Source organism: Rhinolophus hipposideros (assembly GCF_964194185.1).
Source record: "Rhinolophus hipposideros genome assembly, chromosome: 4".
NCBI classification, from domain to species: domain Eukaryota; kingdom Metazoa; phylum Chordata; class Mammalia; order Chiroptera; family Rhinolophidae; genus Rhinolophus; species Rhinolophus hipposideros.
The window spans coordinates 49,722,854-49,737,430 of NC_138050.1; the positions used below are offsets into that span (position 1 = coordinate 49,722,854).

Sequence of the window (14,577 nt, forward strand, 5' to 3'; positions counted from 1 at the left end):
TCTACTCCAATAATTTGTCTTTTAACTGATGCTTATAGACTTAATTTTATTGTGTAGAATTTATAAAAGAGGGGCCTACAAATTCCTAAACTGAAAATTTTAAGTAGCATTATAGATATAACAATTTATTGATAATTAGATGAATAAAAATTACTAAATTAATCCATGATATGAAAGTTCTAAATATTGCCTAATATTATTTAGCAAGAATAGCTAAAAATGTTTAAGGTTATCTAAATTCCGCCAAACACATTTATTGAATGTTTATTACTTGCTTAAATCTGTATCAAGTGTCAGCCTAGTTGACACAAAGAAAATACTGTTGACTTGCATTATGTTACCCTTTCTTTATTATTTTTATTCTGAAAAGATCAGTGGAAATGAGAGTGATACAAGCAGTTTTTCAAAAGCCTAAACCCTGCTTGGAGGATTCTTTGTGGCTGGCTTTTTAATTGCCTGCAGTAATGCTTGCCCCCAGTTTTGCAGGATGTATTTTGAATAGAATATTGCAGCTTGACCTGGGAGTCAACATACCCATTTTACCCTCTTTCTCTGTGTTCCATCTGATGCACACTTGGGACAGCCAGCAGCCTTAGGTGCTTGGTGAAATTGAAGTAGCTGCATGGGCTTTGTAGCTCAAAAGTCAGGGCTCAGCCATTGATTTTCTCTGCAACTTTGAGGTAGATCAGATTCCTAAGCATCAAACCCATAGTACAATAGATGCTAGTTTCTGACCCTTGTTCCATAAAGAATTTAGAAACCCAAGAATGATGTGAAACACATTACAATTTTTTTTATTGTTTTCCCTTAATACTAGATCAATAAATGCAATTTTCATACATTTACCATCAGAATCATGTCTTGTTAAGTCTTTTCACAGCCTTCAAAAATTGGGTCTTTGCAATTAGGATACTCTAGAAAATAAAATCGAAAGTTAGCAAAATGTCTCAATATTCCCAATTTGCATAAGTAGTGTTTAATTGATGTGAATTTCCAAGAAATTTTTATTATGGAAAATTTCAAACGTAAAAGTAGAGAACATAGTGTAATAAATCCTCATGTTTTCATCACCAAGACAGTTTGCCAATCTTTATCTACCTCCGGCCCCAACTTTTTTTCTTTGTTGCCTAAAGTATTTTAAAGCAAATCATAGATATCAGATTATTAAACCCATAAATACTTCAGTATGTAAGTCTTTTTTTTTTTTTTTTTTTTTTAGTATGTAAGTCTTTTGAAAATTACATCTACTAATCTTTTCTTAGTCCCATTCCCTCCTTATTAGATTAGGAACTCAAGAGGGTTAGTGATTTGCCCAAGGCCATATAATTAGTAGCAGAGCTAGAGTGAGAATCTTAGTGTTCCTAATACTTAATCCCATATTCTTTCCCCATAACATGTTGCCTCTGTAGATTATCTACTTACCAGCTAAACAACAACAACAAAAAAACCTGCAATTAGATTTTCTACCAGCATCTTACACCAGAATCATCTTGGGAGATATTAAAAATGCAAATTCCTGAGCCCCAGTCTCAGAGGATCTAATTCCTTAGGGCTGAGGTGGCGGCAGTGGTTTGCAGAAGCCAAATTATATTGGCTGAGAGCCAACTATTGAATTTTAAGAAATTTCATGAGCCAATTACTAAAAATCATTAAAAATTAAATTATATAAGCTTACCATTAAATAAATTATATTAAAAACAAAAGTAATAAATACTCAAAAATCGTCACTTCCTATGGACTTTTCTATGCTTTACTATTATCTATGTTCTTGAGATTATTTATGTCCATTGTGTCTGTATGGTGGAAGTACTATGTGGTGGTGTGCTACTGTGTTCGGGGGTAGCTAGAAATCAGCCATGTGGGAGCATTTACAGCATGGAAATTTACACCATGGAAACTGGCTTTGGTTTATTGGGTTTTATTTTATTGACTGTCCACACTTAAGAAAGTGGTGGAGAAAATGTTAATAATGCAGATTAAACTTTAAAGTGTGTCATGGCTATGGCCATTATATGTGAGTGGTATAAAATATGAGGAAATAGTCTTCCAATATTCAAAAGCTATTATTCAATTCAGCAAAGAAATCTCTCAGATCATTAATAAATGATTTTTTACTTTTGTTTTCCTCGTTAATGTAAATGAAAGTAATCAACCAACATTCATGTTAGAACTACACGTCTTCATCAATGGCAACATAGGTTGGCTAGAGATAGAGTTTGGCAAAAATCAACATTAGCATTCTGTAAGGATGAATTAACTCTATGAAATTTACAAAAACAAATTTAAAAACATTGAATGTTGCATTATTATCTGTAAATTTTGTACTACACATCATTTTTATCAGCAAAATGTATATTTCTGTATTATACAATGCCTACATTAGTTTGCTTTTTTTTTTTTTTTTTGAGAGCTAGTTGTTCAACATTTTCCAGCACACCTCTGGTGAAACACAAGAGTCTGCATTTCAATGAGCATCTCAGACATTCTTATGCTTACTATATTTGGAGAACTTTTGTTTTAGCCATTGAACAAAAATGTCAGCATCATTTAGTCTCCAAAGGTTCTTCCTGATTCTTATTGATACCAAGATACAGAATGTGTTCTTTCAAACACAGAGACCTATTTGTAAATTTAAAAATTAATTTTAAAAATAGTTTTATAGAGGTACAATTCATATACAAATAAATATAGATATTTGGAGTGTACAATCGGCTAAGTTGTGACATTACTAAGTTTTGACAAAACTGTCACTACAATCAACTCTGAATATATCCATCACCCCCAAAAGTCTCTCATGCTCCTTTGTAATTCTTACTTTCTATCCCTTCTGGCCTACCCCCTACTCAAGCAATCAATGATCTTTGTTTGTCACTGCAGATTCATTTGCATTTTCTAGAATTTATATAAGTGTACTGTTTTTGGTCTAGTTCTTTCACTCAGTGTAATTGTTTTGAGATTCATCCATGTTGCTGAGAGTCTTAATAGTTCATTCCTTTTTATTCTGAGTAGTATTCCACTGTATGGACAGACCACAACTTCTTTAATCATTCAACTGTTGATGGGCATTTGTGTTGTTTTCAGTTTTGGCTATTACAAACAATGCTGCTGTGAACATTTATGTACAAATCATTGTTTGGAGATATATTTCCTTCTCTTTTGGGTAAATATCTAGGAGTGAGATGACTGGGTCGTATGGTTGATACGTGTGTAACATTTAAAGAAACTGCCAAACTGTTTTCCAAAGGGTCAGAAAGCATTTTTTTTTCATTTTTTTGATGGTGAAAAAAATGAGTGGTTCTGACATTGGCTAGATTTTCATGTGCATACTCCTAAGCAAGATAGTAATGCAACAACACTCAAATTATATTCTTTCAATAATCACTTTGCCTTTATTTAGTGGGAATGGGAAGAAACTAACATACAGTAATGAACAATGTATAGAGGTAGAATCGCTTATTTATTTACTTCATTGGCTGATGATAAATTTGTTTGAATGTGTTTTTCATTTTTTGCAGTTCTTGTTGGTACTTTCATTTCCTTTTGTGATTTTTCTGAACCAGACAACATCATAGGAGGTATATAAAAAGTTTTAAAGTTTTGGATAATGAACAACAGATTCACTTTAGTAAACATTATGCCTTACATTATTTGCTTTCAGAATTTTGGCTAAAGGCAACTAATAACTATTTCGTACATGAACATTGACAAACACTCAACAGAGATTAATTAGGGGTGAGTGTGTGTGTGTGTGTGTGGTGTTTGCTTGCCCATTCCAGAATGTCATCTATTTCAAGCATAGTGAGACCAATTACATTTTACTAAGGCTAACTGGGGCTATAGTTCTGATTTATTTCAGTGATATGTTAGTCTCCTCATATAGACTGTTACTCTAAGAAGCTGCCTGGCTGGGCTCTCAATTTGTCCGGCTCTGAGCGATCCCTTTGAAGAAAGACAATCCAAAAGCTATGACTAGGTATGCTTTTATTATATAAATAGACTTTGGAACTCTTTACCCTCACCCCACCCCAGTCTACAATGACATAGCCACAGTTAATCTCCAGTTAATTGTAACTAGAAATTCAGAGTTGCACTAGGGCTTTTGGAAGGAGATGACCTCAGGGAACCCTGACTGGGAAACATTTTCCTGTGTACGTGACAGCGTCTTAACCACTTCCAAACGTGGTGTTATTTCCCAGTTTTTCCAGAGTGGGTTGCTGGGTGGTAGGATTGGAAGAGAGGAGAAATCTAGCCAGTGCTAACGCTGGCTGAGTTTTGAGAGACTTCCTAGGAAGAGTTGGCTCCAGCAGCCTCTTCCTTCCCTGGGGAAAAAGGCAACATGTGCCAATTACCCAAAAGTTAAAGGACAAATGCCCAATTCTCCTTTGATGAAATTCAAGTAATGTAATATTGTGAAATTATTTATTTTCTTATGTTATCTGTAATCACAATATTACTCTGAAGAAAAAGTAGAACTGTACATACAACAATAAGCAATAATCCCCCCTCTCCCCTCTCCTTGGCATTGTTCTCTAACACATAGCAGAAATTATGTAAGAGTCTTCAAAAAGCCCTTTATCAGTGAGGGAGCCATCTACCTTTCTCTGCCCAATCACGATCAAAGCTCTATCTGGAGGGAAGCTCTGTTTATAGTCTTGGGACTGGTAGTCTTCCAAGATGCTGGTAAAAAAAAAGAAAAAAAAAAGGAACAAGAAGTATCTGTTCTGTGAGAAGGAAAAGAAACACAAAAGCTTCTCTATTTGCTTAGGTAAACACTGTTAGTATGACTCTAGTTGTTGGCTTAATAAGTGGAGAGTACATAAATGATGTTGATTGTCACCTCAGAGTACAAAACATAGCATCATGTGACTAAAGGATAAAACAAATGATGAAGCAGATCCATTAATTAAAATCTTGTTTAACTTTCCACTGTAATACTTGACTTCACTTCCTAAAAACTCCAATCGGTTGTATTTAGAATGTTAGAAGAGCACATGCGGCACAGCAGAAGAGCACTTGTTTGTGAGTCAGGTGAGCCAGATCTCCATTCTGGATTTACCGTGTGCTTATAGGGAAGTATCGGAGAGATCAGTGGTTCCCACCTTTTCTACCACAAAGAACCTATTTCATTATTTTTCCCTGTAGACATGCTGTTCTGAAAGACTTCATTAGTTATCTGAACTTTTATTTCAGACTAAGACACGGAAACCCCACGGGTGTGTCCAACGGGAAAGAGAGCTGGTCTGGGTGTGAATCCTGGCCCCAGGGCTTATTATTTATATGACCTTGGGAAAGCTACCATGTTTCCCTGAAAATAAGACCTAGCCAGACAATCAGCTCTAACGCTGTATTATATTATGTAAGACCTGGTCTTATATTATAGTAAAATAAGACTAGGTCTTATATTAGTTTTTGCTCCTAAAGACACATTAGAGCTGATTGTCTGGCTAGGTCTTATTTTCAGGGAAACACGGTATATAACATTTCTCAGCCTCAGTTTCCTCATGGGGTGTGGAAAGTATATAAATGTATGTATGGCTTAGAACAGTGCCTAGAACTTGGTAAAAGCCAGAATCTTAATAATAGTAGTAATAATAATAATAACTTACATTAAACTAACCAGATGGAAGAGTTGGCCCTTCTGAGAGTTGGCTAGCAGTCCCGCCCACAATACCCAAAGGGATACAGAAAACTTTGGTCTGAGTGTTGTTGCTGTTCCTTTAAGGGAGTGTGGGAGTGGGCAACAGGAGTTTGGGTGCAGAAATCTAAACTGATTTCGCTTGGATTGTCAAGGTTGGAGCAGGATTTGGTTAGAGAGTGGTATTGTAGGTGAAGGAATGAAACTGGAAAACAAAACGAGAAGCGATCAGGGCCCACGTCAGATAGCCAAGCTTCAAAGCAGAGGTTGTTTTCACAGGAGGACTCATTCCTCCAGAAAACCAAGCCCAATCCTTGAAACTGCCTGTAAAAAGCAAGTGCTGAGGGGAAAAGGTGCAGCTGCTGGCAGGGAGATGCTCATGGTGGATACAGAGTGAGGGCGGCAAGTCCAATGGGACACTTTGTTCCTTGGTGGGGCTGTGGACCCTAACAGACTACCACATTTGTTTAGGACAAACTCAGGGCTCGAACACAGCTTGGTCTGCAGATGAAAGACCTCGAGATCCTATAACAAAAATGACTTTTTCCATTTCCAGTCTCATTATTTTTCTATTTCATCTCTGATCCTATTCACCATTGTCAAAGTGATATAATATATTTACCTGATTGCTTGAATTACTGACATGGTTGTGATGCTAAAAAATAACCATGATAAGAAAATTATATAGACACTTATGCCCTGTTCACTGCTCTGGCTACTTCATTCTGGCTGCTGTTTTCTAGGCCAAGACTGATAATGTGCCAAATACTCTGTGCACAGTGACAGGGTCACCATTCACACCCCAGAAAGTCCTGTGATGCCATCAGCAGCGAATCAGCGTGGGCCCATTGTGAAATGTCAGCGCACAGATGTTACACGATTCTAGTAAAAAACAGAGAAACTTTTTTTTTTTTTTAGTTAGCAGATGCTGTCCTTTTGTGAATAAATACACCTTTTCTGTTGGCTTGCTGAAATGCTGATAATGGCTCATCTACAGCTACAGTAGCTTCCTGACAAAAACCCATGGATACTACAGAATTTTATGTTTGTAACCATCACCCACCTCTTGAAGCTCCCTGGCTCCTCAGACACATCACTGGTTTTCCTATCTTTCTCCCCATTTCTTCCCAGTTTTCTCTGTAAAACCCCTTTTCCTTGTTCTGTTAATTCACATGTTCCCAGAATTGTGCTCTCGGCCACCTTATTTCACATGAGACACTTTAGTTAATATTTTCATTCTCATTTACATGATTACATTTTTACATGGAAGACTCCGCATTCTCTCTCTATCTCTGGTCCTGGCCTATCCAGATGTCTACATCTCTGTTTCTAATTGATAACACAACCTCTCCTCTGGGGTATTCCAGATACCATAAGTGCAGCCATTTTTTCAGATTGATTTTCTTGTTAGTTTAAACCAACTGTGATTCATCCCCACACTCCCACCCAGAGCTGGGGGCGTGTTTACCATCGTTTCAGGGCCTCACGGAGATGGACTCTGAACAAAATTAGGGTTCTTCAGCAAGCAAGAAAAGCTGTTGATTAGACAACTAACAGCGCCTGCTCACATACACACAATTCCCATCCCACTGAAATTCATAGAATAAATTTCTTATCTGGCATTCAAAGCCCCCCATAACCTAGGCTTAGGCCACTATTTATTTATTTATTTATGTATATTTTATATTGATTTTTTTCATTTCAAAGTCTTAGAGAATTTAATATAGGGGAATTCCAAAAGTAGTTTAACTCCCCCCCTACCTCCCAACCCCCCACAATCAGGAACTGGTGTTAAATATGTCTTCCTCTGGCCCGGTTCAGGGAGTTTCAGGATGTATTCATATCCCTCACCTTTCCTTCTCTCAGTCTTAGGCAGATTTTTTTTCCCACTGTCAGGCCACTTGTTAGACTCTTACTTTTCTCCCTAAACGTCCCCCATGTTTGCGCTATTGTGGGTCACCATTTTTAGGAAAAGTGCAGCACTTTCCCATTCCTTTCACTGGTCAGGCATCACGCTTTGTGGGTGCCTATTTTCTCTGCCCATCGAAATCCTACTCGTCTTTGAAGATCTATCTGAAAAGCCACTTCTAACATGAAGCCATCCATGGGCACCTCTGGGATCTCTCTTTCCTTTTCGCCCTTTGAATTTCTGCAATACCATGTTGGGTCTTTCCTAGTTAAGTTCCTTGAGGTTAAGGACTGTGCGGAGCCATTTCTGTAGTTCCCACAGTGCCTGGAGCATACTCACTGCCTAACATACTGTTGTGGGATGAATAACAATTTAACTAAAACATCTTCTGGTTGTGTTTCCAAAAAAGCCAAATTTACCTCAGAGAGCAAGGGAATCAATACTGACATCATCTACTTGGAAGGCCAAGTTCACCCTCAGATACACACGTGTGTGCTTATACAATGATGACTCCTTTGCCTGCACAGGTTTGAAATGCATATGCAAAAAGGCAAGGAAATACCCCTGTTTGAAATTGGTAAGGCTAGTTTTCCCGCATCAGCATCACCTTTGCCTTTCTATGTCTTTTTTGGGTTTTTTTTTGGTGGGTATCTCATTTGCTGCTTCTCCTTTAGGCATTTCTTATGTTTGGATCTATTGATTTCAACTGTACTTGCTCTTCCTATCCCCAGGCCATTTTCCCTGTTCAGTGTTAATATTGTATATAGTATCTCCCCTGTTCTAACATCCTTGAATATGCCTTTATATATCCTATTTCTACTGTCAGCAATAAAGATTCTTACAATAATGTGTGTTGTTGAAACATATTCTCTTATTACTGAAGTTCTTACCATTGTGTATACGTATAGCAGTGAAAGAGCACAGGCCTGAAAGTAGAACAAGACTTTGCGAATATTGACTTAAATGATAAATGATCTAGTTTTTTTTTTTTTCTTCAAAAAAGATGCTAATAATGCTTGGAAGGAAACAATGATAATTTAAAATAGTCTATCCATCAGAGTTAAAAAAAAATAAACTGGAGTGAAAGTTAGGGGACCCTTTCTCTATAAACCATAGTGACTTGAGTTGCTCAAGGGAAATGTTTGAAAACCAGTATTCCTGGTTTTCGTTAAGAAGAAAGGCCTGGGTGAGCTCGGGTACATGTAGGTGAATTAGTGCAACTACTGTAGAAATAAAAGGTACAGTTTTGAGCTGATATGTGTTTAGGTATCTGGAATTTTTGTCAGGCAGATACAGAGCAGATGTGGATTAAACAATGGTGCTTCCCTGCTCTTGTTCTTCTGTAGTTCCCTCTTTAACCCTATTGTTTCCTTCTTTAAACAAGGGGGTGGCAATGTTGAGTGCACAGAAGTAGAATGGAAAACTTGAGCTAAGAAGCACTTGGTGTACTAGATGGATGTTAACGTGAAATCTGTTATACTGTTGACAGTGTCACACTGCTCCAGTCATCTGTCATTTGGAGACAGAGCTTAGTTGGGGCGCCATGAGGGGAGCACATCTTCTCCTTCTGGTCCTCTTTCTGGATTGACCTGGAGAGAAACCGTATGAACACTGGAGAGTGTAAGATTGAAAACATTATGAACAACTCATTGATTTGATGTGTAGAATTGAAGATATCAATGGAAAACATCCAGAAGTTAAACGCATCCCTTCTTCAGTCAACACAGTTTAATTAAACCTGAGTTATAGTGCTTATGGAATGAGGTCTTTAACACATGTGATTTTTTTTCAAGAAAAACAAAGTTTGCTTTTTTGGGTCCAACATTATTTTACTCATTTTAAATGAAAACCTATTTGGAAATATATTGCATCTTTTCAAGATTTCTGAAGTAGACTCTACGGAATATAATTAGATCCCATGTCAATGACTCACCACCATTCACAGTAGTACTGTCTGGCAGATCTTTATGCTTTAATACAACAGACCTCTCTCATCTAATGAGCTACCTCTGACTACACAGCACATTTGCTGTGATCTAAGATATCAGATAAGCCTGATTATGAGCTGTGTAAAGAGTCAACACAACTTAAGTGCCTGCCTGAGTGCGTCTCATAATTAAGTTTTATGAATGAGCTTCACAACTGCTCTTTCAGCTTCTGGACCTCTGGGTCAAAGTTCTCAAGGCTTCTGGTAAGGCTGAGAAGTCTGATCTTGACCTGTGTGAAATATTTCTGTACTTGAAGTTTAATACCTATGCAGTATATATTTGAAACAAGTTATTAAACACATTATATGTTATAATGTACATATTATACATTTTGTAAGTATAAAAGTTTGACACTGTGTGTATTGTTTAGCATATATTTTTATAGGGACTAACTTTTGTCCCCAAAGGGATAAAATCACTCTGGCATCATGACCTTACTTATTTCCAGTAACTTCTATATATTCTCTACTAGCAAGAAAAAAATGTATAGAAGTTACTGGAAATAAGTAAGGTCATTATCAGCACCATATTAAGGTGCCTTTATAATGTGCTTGAAATTCAAATCACATATTCTGATTCCTAAATCATGTTTGTGAAAAATGTGTAACTATATAAAAACACTGCATCTAAAAGCTAAAATCCATGTAGAAAACATGCCGTTTCTTCTAGTAAGTTTTAAAAATTGGTTTTTAACATCTGGCTTTGATGTTCAACCCAGTTTATCTGGTCCTTTGGTCTTTGATGTGTTAAGGAACCCATCTTTCCACTGGTTTCACAGTCTCAATTCTGTTAGGCATCGTTTCGGAGTGGGACCTGCAGAGGGAAGGGGTTGGTCTTTTCCCCTCATATGTTGCTCTTTCTGCTAATGATGGAGACTAAGGATGACCAACACTGCTTCAGAATGATGGCCCCCAAAAGATAATCCAACTAATATCTACTAAATAGCAATGGAAATATCTACTTTCTTTCTGGGTAGTATGTGCAGAGAAATGTTTTTTCACATTATGATGTTACTTAGTTTTGTAGTGTTTTCACTTTTTCAAACCCCTTATTTTCTCATGTACTAATTATTGTCAAGACATACCTAGAGGCACCAAGCCCTTAGCTAGCATTGGCCTTATGACTCTTGTTATATATTGATGTATACTGATATGGCACATATTAATATGTACATTGCTATGCTGATATATGAGTATTTGTATGCTAGCTGAAAAAGTTTGGAAAACTTCTTCAGGTACCTTGATAAGTATGTTACCAGCCCCTAAAGGAAATGTAATTGATTAATTCAGGATTGATCTCCCTTTTTCTTCTAGATGACAGGAATAGAGATAATTGTAGCAACAGGGGTGCCTCCTCCATCTTCCCCAAGTCAGTCCATGTGAGCCTAGAATTTGGATCCACTGATGTGCCAGGACAGCCGCCTCTATTCAAGTCCCCCTTCCAAACCAGATTCTTCACTTAAACCCTATTATTTAGAAATTCTGGAGACATCACTGAACATAAAGATGGGAGATACCTCAGGGGAGGAAAGAAAATCAATGCTTTAACAACTCACCTATCAATAATACATGGAGGAGTGGGAATGTTTTGGTGACGGTTGGAAGGTTCTGAAGAGGTTACTTGTGTCCCCAAAGAGTGCTTGATTGCGTAGGTTCCAATCTTTATACAACTCGTCACTAACCCCAACCTTCATGTGGCCCCTCCATCTGCACAGTGGGGATTGTCAGATGATTTGCCACACCAAGTTGCTGTGAGATACTGTATGGAGGAGGCTTGGCCAATGACTTGTACCTACATATATGTGGATGCTGGATTAACTATTTATGACATCTATCACCAGGAAACACTTTGGGCGGCAGTAACAGAATAGATGTTGTATTTTTCATTCATTTGGTAAACACCAGCTTCTCCTCTTCCCTAAATCCCAATCATGTCACAAGGATGATTAACTCACTCAGAGGTGTGGGGGTGAGGACAGAGCCACTTGAGATCCCAGGGCAGCCTGGGTTGGCAGGATGATGGACCAGGTGGGCTGGGGAGTTGATGGGAAGCAAGGTTTACTTACAGGATATTACCCACAGGTAAATAATTGCTTACTGGCTGCTTCAGGACTGCCTATTGCCTCCAGGACTCCTACCCTGTACCCACCTAAAATCTGGTACCCTGAAATCTCCCCGATGGGAGCTTTGGGTATTCTGACGGACAAGCAGTAGACAGAGCACTGCACCAGGAATCGTAGGACTGGTTACTACCTCTGGTTCTGCTATGGTTCAGCTGAAGGGATTCTGCAAGTTGCATCTGTAGGGGTGGAGAGATAACCTCGTTCAGCCTAACACTGATTCCTCCTGACTCTCCTTCATTATAGTGAGAATTGGGGATCATGGTACTCCCAAATCCCCTCTCCCTGAGAGAAGTGCTGCAGCACTTACACATAAAAGGCACCTGTGAGCCCCGAGGGTGTGTGCCTGTGTGTGTGTGTGGCTTTTATTACTCAATACCCCACTTTCCTGTTTTCCATCCTTCCCCTCTTCTTCCCCGTGGGCCCTCCAGTGGCCGTCAGGGGTCCCTGCAGACATCACTTTCCCACAGTGGTGGGGTCTCAGAGCTAGGGGGGTTCTGACCTTCGCTGTACATAAAAGCTCTCATAAAGGCGTTGTAACTGACCAGAGCCGCAAAGACTGACGAAAGAATTCATTCTCCAAAGTCCAATTTACAAAGTTTTTGTGAATAAGTAGGCTCATGGAGGGGGGGCGTCAGCCCAGTAAGGGCAAAGGAAACAGGGTGGGAGGTCGGGGGGGGGGGGGCAGGGGTCTGGGGCACTCGGTCCTGAAAGAGGAGGGACTACCTACTGTGAGCAGACACCGAGCCCCTCTGCTGGGGCGCCCCGGGCGCACCAGGGTCCTCACCTCTTCCCTCAACTTCTCGGGACCTCAGTGACCGGCCACACGCAGAACCGCCCAGTGCAGCGGATCCCGGTCTCCCAGCGTGTCCCCGTCGGAGAGGGCCAGGCGTCGGCCGGGGCAGAGGGACGCACTGCGGAGGGGCTCTGGGGGGGGGCGCGTGGGCGCGTGCAAGCGGGGTGCAAGCCGGTGCCACCGCCCGGATCCCGCCCGCAGCCCCCGCTCAGCCCGCCCGCTGCCGCCGCTCCCCGCCCTCGGGTCCCGGGAGGCCTGGCGGCTGCTGGAGCGGGAGGTGGAGCCGAGCCCGCGGCCGCCGCGCAGCAGGGAAAGTTCAGCGGCGCGGGAGCAGCCGGAGCCGGCGGGGCAGCCCGGGGGGCCCGTCGGGGTGAGTGGGGTCCGCTGCGCGGCCAGAGGGCGTGGCGCCCCGCGTGGGGGCGTCGGCACGACCTGCGCTCCCCAGCCCGCGAGCTCCGGGCAGCTCGGGCAGCCGCGGAGGGTGGTGCGGCGCCCGGCCTCCCGCTGTCCTGCCCGCTGGGGCTGGGAGCGGCCGGGGAGGAGGCTCGGCGCCGCGGGGCTCGGGCTGCTCGGCCCGCGAGGGGGACGCGCGGGACCCGCGGAGGTTTGCAGGGAGGGGCCTGGCTGATGCCACTCCGGGGGTCGCGTTGGCTTCTCCAACCTTTTTAGTAGCATCTCGCTGTTTAATGACTTTGTCCTACCCCCACTAAGAAGGAGCCCTGACACGTGCCCGCGTGGCTGCTTCGCTGGTACAGGTGTGTTATTTGTGCTGTGATGGAGAGCGTGGCGGGGGCGTGCCGCGGGTGGCCCGTGGGCAGGATACTCTTCTGCCTGGGACCCAGGCTACAGGCGTCGCGATCCAGGGTGCCTTGAAGGAATGTTTGGTGCGTCCAGTGGAGAGGAGCTATTCGAGGGCATGTTCCGGGGGGGTACCCGGGGTTTGAAGGGCGGGCAGGAGGAGGAAAGCTGTGCACAGAGCAGGCAAAGTTGTTGTTTCCCCAGACACTTCCTGCACCTGCACTGCCGTCAACGATTTCGAAGCTATCATTTCATCGATGAGCAGAGAAAGGGTAATGGGAGAGGAAAAGATTTGAATAGCACTGTACATACTGAAACAGGGAGCCTTGGGGACACTAATAAATGATAGTTATTTTGCAAATTCCACTTTTATTCTGATGTCAAAGCCTTGGAGTAGTTTTAACTGAAATGTCACTAGAAGGGTCTCGATGATAAAGATAATTAACTGTTCTTTCACATATTTTTTGCTAGAAATTTAAATGAAATTCTACCAGATTGCTTGGATTTTCGTGAACATTGGTCATACAAGAAAGTCATAATTATCGTACTGTTACTTGCAGCAGTGAATATTAATAAGCCCCGTGTGGTGCTGTCATGTTGCTAATTGGAAGGAGAAAAGTCTTTGAAACTTGGAAATAGGAGCATAAAGCAAAAATGCAAAGCCTTAGTCATAACAAGGGATCTGAATATGTGCACAATAAGTTATGGGATCGCCCGTTGTGTACCCTGAGAATGTCAATTCTTGGAAAGCAAGAGATGGGCCATACCCATTGTAGTGCATTCCCTTCTGTGTTATACTACCATACTATCTGTACTCTAAGTTATGTAATAGTGAGATGCTATAATTCTGTTCATCTTTGTGTTCCAAATCTCATGTCTGTTTGCAATCTGTATTGATGGGGTTCGAAGCAAAGTCTCGACATTTGGACTCACTATGCATTTGCTTTGCCATCCCAAGTACCTGGGCTCCAATTGGCCTCTCCCACTTATTAGCTGTATGACCATGGGCAAGTCACTTATCCTTTTCCAGCCTTGGTTTCCTACTTGGTAAAATGCCAATAACATTCCTTACCTTATGGAGATGTTAGGCAGAATGAAATAACATTTAGGAACTTAGTCCTGTGGACACAATAAGTGCCTCATCAATATTGTCTCTTGTCTTTTATCTTTCTTTACTTTTAGGACTCCCCAACTCTGGCATGTTTCAACACAATTTTTTAAATTGAAAATTCCTTCTTCTTTGCAATCTTAACTTTCATTTATTTTTTTCAACCATCATCTGTTGAAGGACCTCAGACTGTATTTGAAAACGAGGAGCTGACACTTTCAGGT

At 40.9% G+C, this 14,577-nt stretch overlaps 1 protein-coding gene across 2 annotated transcripts in view; it reads left to right on the forward strand.

Moving 5' to 3' along the window:
* Positions 1–12,682: 12,682 nt before the first annotated feature.
* CSGALNACT1 (chondroitin sulfate N-acetylgalactosaminyltransferase 1) overlaps positions 12,683–14,577 on the forward strand; it is a 299,253-nt gene continuing 297,358 nt past the window's right edge. Inside the window, exon 1 of one of the 2 annotated variants that reach the window (XM_081045538.1) lies at positions 12,683–12,817. The gene's annotated coding sequence lies outside the window, so the exon portion shown is untranslated. The remainder of the gene's footprint in view (positions 12,818–14,577) is intronic. The other variant, XM_081045539.1, reaches the window with a different exon arrangement.